Here is a 7,957-nt window from a genome sequence, read left to right as displayed (position 1 = left end):
AAATGCCTGGCAATCTACTTCTGGAAAATCACCCATTGAAAACACTACGGAGCACAGTTCTACTCTAACGCACAGGGAGTTGGTATTGACTTGACAGCAACTGGTATGGTAAATTAAGGCACAATCAGAACTTGCCCTGATTCTTAGAACAAACTGTCTTTGTTGTCTAGAGCAGCTGTAACAGAAATACCACAAGTGAATGGCTGTAACAAACAGAGATTTATTCTCTCAGAGTTTAGGAGGCTAGAAGTCCAAATTCAGGGTGCCAGCTTCAGGGAAAGTCTTCTTTTCTGTCAGCTCTGGGGGAAGGTCCTTGTCATCAGACTTCCCTTTGTCTAGGAACTTCTCAGCACAGGGACCGCAGGTCCAAAGGATGCACTCCACTCCCAGCTCTTCTTTCTTGGTGGTGATGAAACCCTTTTCCTCTCTGCCCGATTCTGTCTTTTACATTTCAAAAGAGATCGACTCAAGATACAAACTAATCCTGTAGATTGAGTACTGCCTCATTAACATGACTGCCTCTAATCCTGCCTCATTAACATAATAGATATTAGGATTTACAACACATAGGATAATCACATCAGATCACAAAATGGTGGACAACTATACAATACTGGTAATCACGGCCTAGCCAAGTTGACAGTCATTTTTGGGTGACACAATTCAATTCATAACATAAGCCAAAGATGATGACTGTTGGGGTGTTGATTCTTTTTTTCCAGCATGATCATTTTCAGACACGCTTGTACAAAGGCAGGCTACAGTCCTTTGGTTTGTGTTTGGTTTTCACAATATACTCATGAACAAGGCCTTTTTTTTGCAAAAATATTCCAGGGCTTCATCAGTTTTCCCCAGGGCTTCAGCTCAATTCTTTGATATTAAAATGACCTCTTTTGAAGCACCTATCTTGTCATCACCCTTGGATTTTCTCTGCTTCAATTGTTAACTGGTGTAACTTTCTCAAATTCTCATTTGTTAATGGCTTCATGTCTGATTTGAGCAGCTTGCCCACAGCACTTTTTTTTATATTTCCCAAAATTTACCATCTCTTTACACTGTACAAAATGGTCAACAAAAAGTATGGTTCATGGATGGCTGAGGAGGAATTAAATATAAAATGGTCAGTTCTTTTAGTGAATATTTTTGTGTTATGCTGATATTTGCTTGCTCTGTGAAGCCTCATAACTTCAGGAACTTGGATAATAGATACCAAATAACAAGGACTACAGGAAAGTGCCCAACCCAGTATTTAGACAAAACCAAAACCAAACCTGTTGCCATCGAGTTGATTCTACCTCATAGCAATCCTATAGGACAGAGTAGAACTGCCCCATAGAGCTTCCAAGGAGCGGCTGATGGATTTGAACAGCCAGTATTTTGGTTAGCAGCCTGAGCTCTTAACCACTGTATCACCAGGGCTCCATATTTAGACAAGGAAGAGCAAATAGATTTTACCCAATGTGCAACTCTGATCTAGGCATTTTGAAAGGCTGTCTACCCAGAAAATGCCAAAACTCCTTAGCAATTTTGTAAATGAATCCATCAATTCTTGGCTAGGGAGACTGGGGCTAGAGGGGTCATCCCAATTTATTTACATATGTTGAAGTGGACCAAGGAATTTTGAAGGGCAAAAGATAACTAATTTCTTTCCCTTTTACTGTTCTGGAACTGCTACTTTTACTTTAAGACAAAACTATCTTTTTTCTTTAAATAAAACACATTTCATATAATGTCTAGCTTAAGTTACTTAGAAAGGCGTTGTTTTTATGATTTACTTAAACAAAGTTTTTCCATATAGTTACTAAAAATCTGAAGCATAACACAGACACAAGACACATTTATAAGACAGAAACTTAGACACAACACTCTAGACCAGAAGCAAGCTCTCAGAATAAAAGGAAACAGAAAGACCACATAAACTCACCGACTAATACCACACAAAACAAGGACATGTGTATGGCAATTTTGGGTAAGACTGACTCAACTCAATAGAAAAAAAAAAAAAAGGTTCTAGATAAAACTTACTAATTTGCCAGAGCCTCAGATGGAGGAATATTGGACCTTTTGACAAAACCTGAGCATCAAGCAAAGTTCCCCAAAGAGGAAGAAACAACACAACTGAAAGCTCATTTTCCCAAAGTAGTCACTGAAATTCCAAATTACTTCTAGTGTACTCGGTTTACAGTGTTTTTAAATATGAAGCCCCAACCAGAGTCTTGGTAAAACAGGGGGGAAAATCCAGGCTCATTTATCAAGGTATTAAGCTCTAAGGTTCAAGCTTTTGGTTTCCTTCTTTTTGAACTTTATTCATTCTGATGGCTAGAGACCTAGTCTCTTATTCTATACCTCAAATATGCTAGTTCCTCCAATTGAAAGGTAAAGTATCTACTGATTATTTTAATTTTAACACTGTGATTACTGAGAAACGATATCATAAAACAGGTTGGAACTACCACTTCTCCCTGAGAATTTGGCGAAACAGAGCGCTGTTTTCCAGGTTTTCTCTGAGCCACAAGAAGAAACATAACGAGGAACCCTGGGAGTTTTGGACAGTGTTTCGCTTAGTCCAAGGCTGGGTGAGCAGTCTGGGTAGCAGTAAGCATCGACTGACTCCATTTCCTTGTACAATGAAATAAAGGTGTCCCTTTGTTTTCCCACTTTGGTCTCTTGTTTATTGGCCAAGAGGAGTCATGCCGAGTAAGAACCTGGGGTTTCCACCAGGTAACGATGTGACAGAGTAGAACTGCCTCATAGGGTTTGTTGGCTGTAACCTTCACAGAAGCAGATCATTAGTTCGTTCTCCTACCGAGTTCCTGACTGGGTTCAAACTGCCAACCTTTCCTTAGCAGCCAAGTACGTAACCATTTGCACCACCAGGGCTCCTACATAGCTGACATACCAAAAAAACAAACGAAAAAAGAACCCACTGCCATCAAGTCGACTCCAACTCATAGGGACTCTGTAGGACAGAGTAGAATTGCCCACAGGGTTTCCAAGGCTGTAAATCTTTGTGGAAGCAGGCTGCCAACATCGCCCATAGTAAATACTTGGCAAATATCAATTCTTCTTCCTTATAATGTGACATTGTTGTGAGGGATATATGAATAAAAAATATACAATCATTGAGCAGAGGCGTTCACCGTCTGATGAGAAAAAGTGGGAAGAAACTAGAGTTCATTGAATTTTTACTTGGGTGCCATTTGGCTAGCCTGATGGCCAGAAATAACCTGGTGTTATCGGGAAGACACATGATATTTTTACTGTGGTGATTTTTGCTCCTTTGCTTCCTCATAATCATAGAAATTTAGCTTAAAACAAGGAAGTAAGATAAGGTAGGTGAGCACTCAAGGAATGTTACCTCATGTTATAGCTCAGGCTTTATAATTGGATTTAGGCTTATTGCATGACATTGGGCAAGTTACTAAGTCTTTCTAGAGCTCAGTTTCCTCATGCGAATAATAATGGTAGCTTTCACGTTGGATCACTATGAGGACTGTGTGTGCAGCAATTTTCCTCTTGCTGAAATCCAAAAAAACAAAAACCAAACCCTTTGCCATTGAGTCAATTCCGGCTCATAGTGACCCTATAGGGCAGAGTAGAACTGCCCCATAGAGTTTCCAGGGATCACCTGGTTGATTCAAACTGCCAATCTTTTGGTTAGCAGCCATAGCTCTTAACTACTACAGGGTTTCCCTTCCTGAAATGGAGATAGCAAGTTGCTCTCCCAGCAAAAGGGTATGAAGCGTAAGTAAGGGTAATGCATGCAAAATGCTAGGAGTTTGAGTGCTACCGAATCCACACATCAAAGTCTTGCCTCTGGGGTCACCTAGGCCAGAGAGGCCAGTGAGCCAGCAAGTTAATGCTCAGGATTCTCAACTCCGTCCTTTCTGCTTTTCCTCCAGGAATGTAGTTATTGCTCAAGCTACACTCCATCTCCATTAATTATCTTAAAAGCGAATCAGGAGATATGAGGAAATGCGGCATTCTCAGCGCGCCTAACCTTTGCTGAACTCTCTCAAACGCTTTTGTTTGAGAGAAAGTTGTTTGAATTCAAATCGATTCAATCGTTCAGTTTCAACCTTCTCTGTTTCACCCAAGCTCAGGGTACCCTTACTCTCCAGCCTGGGAGGGAGTCCCAAGCGCAGTTTCGTTTGCCCTAAAAAAGAAAAGAAGGCGTGGGAGAAGGACGAAGGAAGTTATTTTGTAGTCTGAGCGTCAGTGGGATGTTTGTTTTAGCATCTCATTTTGAGATTTTTCTTGTTGACATGAAGTTAGATTTTGGGGGGCAGGGAAGGGAAGGTGAAACTCATGATTTAGAAGCAAAGAAGTACAAAGATTAAACAGGTCACATTTAAAAAAGTAAATAACGATTTTTGTAGTCAGGCAGAGTAAGATAAATTGTGTGAACACTGATTACTCACTCAGCGTAAGCTGTAGATGAGTGCCGTTTGTAAATCTTGTTCATGTGTAATTCTGTCTTAAATTGTGAGAGCATCAATTTTGAGGTAGAATGGAAGGAGGCGGAAGGGGGTGCCTTCAGCACATCTAGGTGATGATGTTAGATTTAACCATCTTCTGTGCTCATGAGAGGAGCCCAAGTGGCAAGGTGGTTAAGAGCTTGGCTGCTGACCAAAAAGTCGGCAGTTTGGATCCATCAGTGCTCTTTGGAAACCTTATGGGGCAGTTCTACTCGGTCCTATAGGGTTGCTATGAGTCAGAATTGACTCGACGGCAACAGGTTTGGTATTTTTTGGTTCTGGGCTCATGAGATAGACAGACCTGGTATCTACCATACCTGTCTGGGCTTTGCCACTTTCTAGCTGTATGACACTGAGCCATACCTCTCAAAGCTTTAGTCTCCTTGACTGTAACACAGGGAAAATAGTGGCAACATTATTAGTCAGGCTAGGCTGAGCTGTGCTGCCATACTACCGCTCAAAGAAGAATAACTGTGACCCCAATATCCCCCCTTATGTTTTCTCCTTTTTCAAAACGGGCAACTGAGAGCTTAACATAACTAAACCAAAAAACAAAAAACAAAAACAGTGCTGTCGAGTCAATTCTGACTCATAGCGACCCTATAGGACAGAGTAGAACTGCCCCATAGAGTTCCCAAGGAGCACCTGGCAGATTTGAGCTGCCAACCCTTTGGTTAGGAGCCTAGCACTTAACCAGTATGCCACCAGGGTTTCCTAACATAACTAAGGCCATGATAAACCTATAAGTTGTTCTTCCACTGCCTGCCTCCTTCACAGACCTCTGTTAATGACTTTGTTTTGACCAAATGTTAATGACTTTGCTCTTTGTTTTAAAACTGATGCAAATAACCTTTTGTTCTGTCTGGACTACCTGTGGCATACAACTCCCACAGGAAAGTTGGAGCCAAGGTATCAGATATGTGTATCTTTAGCCTAATTAAGAAATGTCTGGCAGGGCAACTACAAAGACACTTGTAACCCTTGTAAGATTCTATATAAGCTCTAATGTAAAACTGCTCTTTGGTACTTCCGTAGAGACAGCCTGTGTTGCTGCCGGGTCTCCTTAATAAACTTTATCACTCTTTCTGACTTGGAGTATGTTTCATTGGCTTGGCTGCTTCAGGGCACGGACACTAATCAGGTAACAATAACTATAATTAACATTCCACCTTTTGTCATTCCTGAGGTCCCCGGGTGTTGCCAAGGGTTTGCACTCAACTAGTAAAGTCAGGCGGTTCAAACCTACCCAGTGGCACTGTGGAAGAAAGACCTGGTTATCTGCTTCTGTAAAGATTATTATTGTTATTACATGCCCTCAAGTGGATTTTCCACTCATAATGACCCTATGTGACAGAGTAGAACTGCCCCATAGCATTTTCTTGGCTGTAATCTTTTACGACAGCACTGGGTTTTTAATCTTTACGGAAGCAGATTGCCAGATCTTTTTCCCCCCCGCAAAGTTGCTGGGTAGGTTCAAACCTACCCAGCTGAGCACTTAACTGTTGCACTACTAGGGCTTCTTTCCACAAAGATTAAACCAAACCAAAAACCAAACCCGTTGCCATTGAGTCAATTCTGACCCATATTGACCTGTAGGACAGAGTGGAACTGCCCCATAGGGCTTCCAAGGAGCAGTTAGTAGGTGGATTCAAACTGCCGACCCTTTGGTTAGGAGCCAAACCACTGTACCACCAAAACCAAGAAAACCAAACTCATTGCTGTTGAATTGATTCGGACTCATAGCAACCCTACAGGACAGAGTAGAACTGCCCCATAGGGTTTCTAAGGACCTCCTAGTGGATTCGAACTGTTGACCTTTTGGTTAGCAGCTGTAGCTCTTAACCACTACACCACCAGGATCTACTGTGCCACCAGGGCTCCCTATAAAGATTATAGCCAAGAAAATCCTAGGAAGCAGTTCTACTCTGTAACGCATGAGGTCACAATGAATCGGAATTGGTTCCATGGCAACAGGTTTGGTTTTCGGTATCCCCATTTCAAGAGATAAGGCGCTTGCCCAGGGTCACATGGCCACTAGAAGAGCCAGGATTCAGCACAGCTTTATCTACTCAAATCCATTTTTTGGTTCAGTTCATCTCACTGATCTAATGGGTGGGAGTTGTAGATAGCATGGACAGTTTCTGCTCAACTAGACCAAAAGCAAAGTAATTATCTTGGATAGTCCTGATGCATCCTCTTCGGAAAAGCAAACAAAACAAAAATTACCTATGTGGCCTATAGTACCAAGCAAAATTTTTAGAAGGTGCCCATTAACACCCGGTGCCGTTGAGTTGACTCCAACTCATAGTAATCCTAGAGGACATAGTAGAACTGCCCCATAGGGTTTCCAAGGCTGTAATCTTTGCAGAAGCAGACTGCCACATCTTTCTCCCACAGAGCAGCTGGTGGGTTCGAACCACCTACCTTTCAGTTAGCACCCTAGCGCTTAACCACTGTACCACTAGGGCTCCTCAGGTGCCCATTACCTCCCTCGCCCCTTTTTCATTGTGTTGCGTCCCTTTGTGTGATCTATATTCACACGGGCATTGGCCTTCTATGGATAAAGGCAGAGGATGTATGGCAGCAGAGAAGGAAGGCTATGTTGTCCTTTAGGTCATGAAGTTGAGACCAGCCTCTGTCATCTGCATCCTCCATTACTGCCTCAACCATCTTCCTGTGGCCCAAGGCCCTTTCCTAGTTCTTCCTGCCCATTAAGTAGAAGGGGGCATTAAGCTGACTGTAGCATAACTCCTCACTTAAAGCAAGCCAGCTCTTAGCTACTCAACCCTTCTTGGCTCTTCTTTTTGCCTAACTTGCTCTAAATCAGTGCTTTTTCAATTCTAACCTGCATGCAAAGCCTCCAGCGATCTTGTTCAAGTACAGATTCTGATTTAGTAGGTCTGGGATGGGGCCTCAGATTTTGCAATTTCATCAGGCTTCTGGGGGGATGCCAATATAGCTGGTCCTCAGACCACAGTCTGATGACAAAAATAACATTTACTAGTTTTTCCAGCCAGGGCAAAATATAGCATCTTGAAGCCATATATTTCTAAAAAAGAATAAAACAATAAAATAAAATAATAAACTTTGCCAGCTATGCACACAACAGTTTACTAAAATGACCTCCTCTTTAAAGTTGAGTCAACCCGGAGGCACCTTGGGAGAAAGGCCTGGAGATCTACTTCTGAAAAGTCAGCCACTGAAAACCCTGTGGAGCACAGATCTACTCCAACACACACGGAGTCACCATGAGTCAGAATTGACTCGATGGCAACCGGTTTGGTTTTTTGGTTTGCCATGCCAGGGTTTTTGCTGGAGTCCCTCATTCTATGTTTTATTTCCATGTGTGCTTCTATTAGCTTTTACCTAGTGCTTCAGATGTGGGTCACTCAGAGAGCAGTGGCTCTGATTTTATCTCCAAGTTAATCATCAGCCGCCGATGGATGGAAAATGGGCCCGGTGGAGCACTATGTCTTTGC

The sequence above is a fragment of the Elephas maximus genome, chromosome 1, assembly GCF_024166365.1.
Source record: "Elephas maximus indicus isolate mEleMax1 chromosome 1, mEleMax1 primary haplotype, whole genome shotgun sequence".
NCBI lineage: Eukaryota > Metazoa > Chordata > Mammalia > Proboscidea > Elephantidae > Elephas > Elephas maximus.
The sequence above is the reverse complement of the archived record's forward strand: the minus strand, read 5'-3'. Positions refer to the sequence as shown.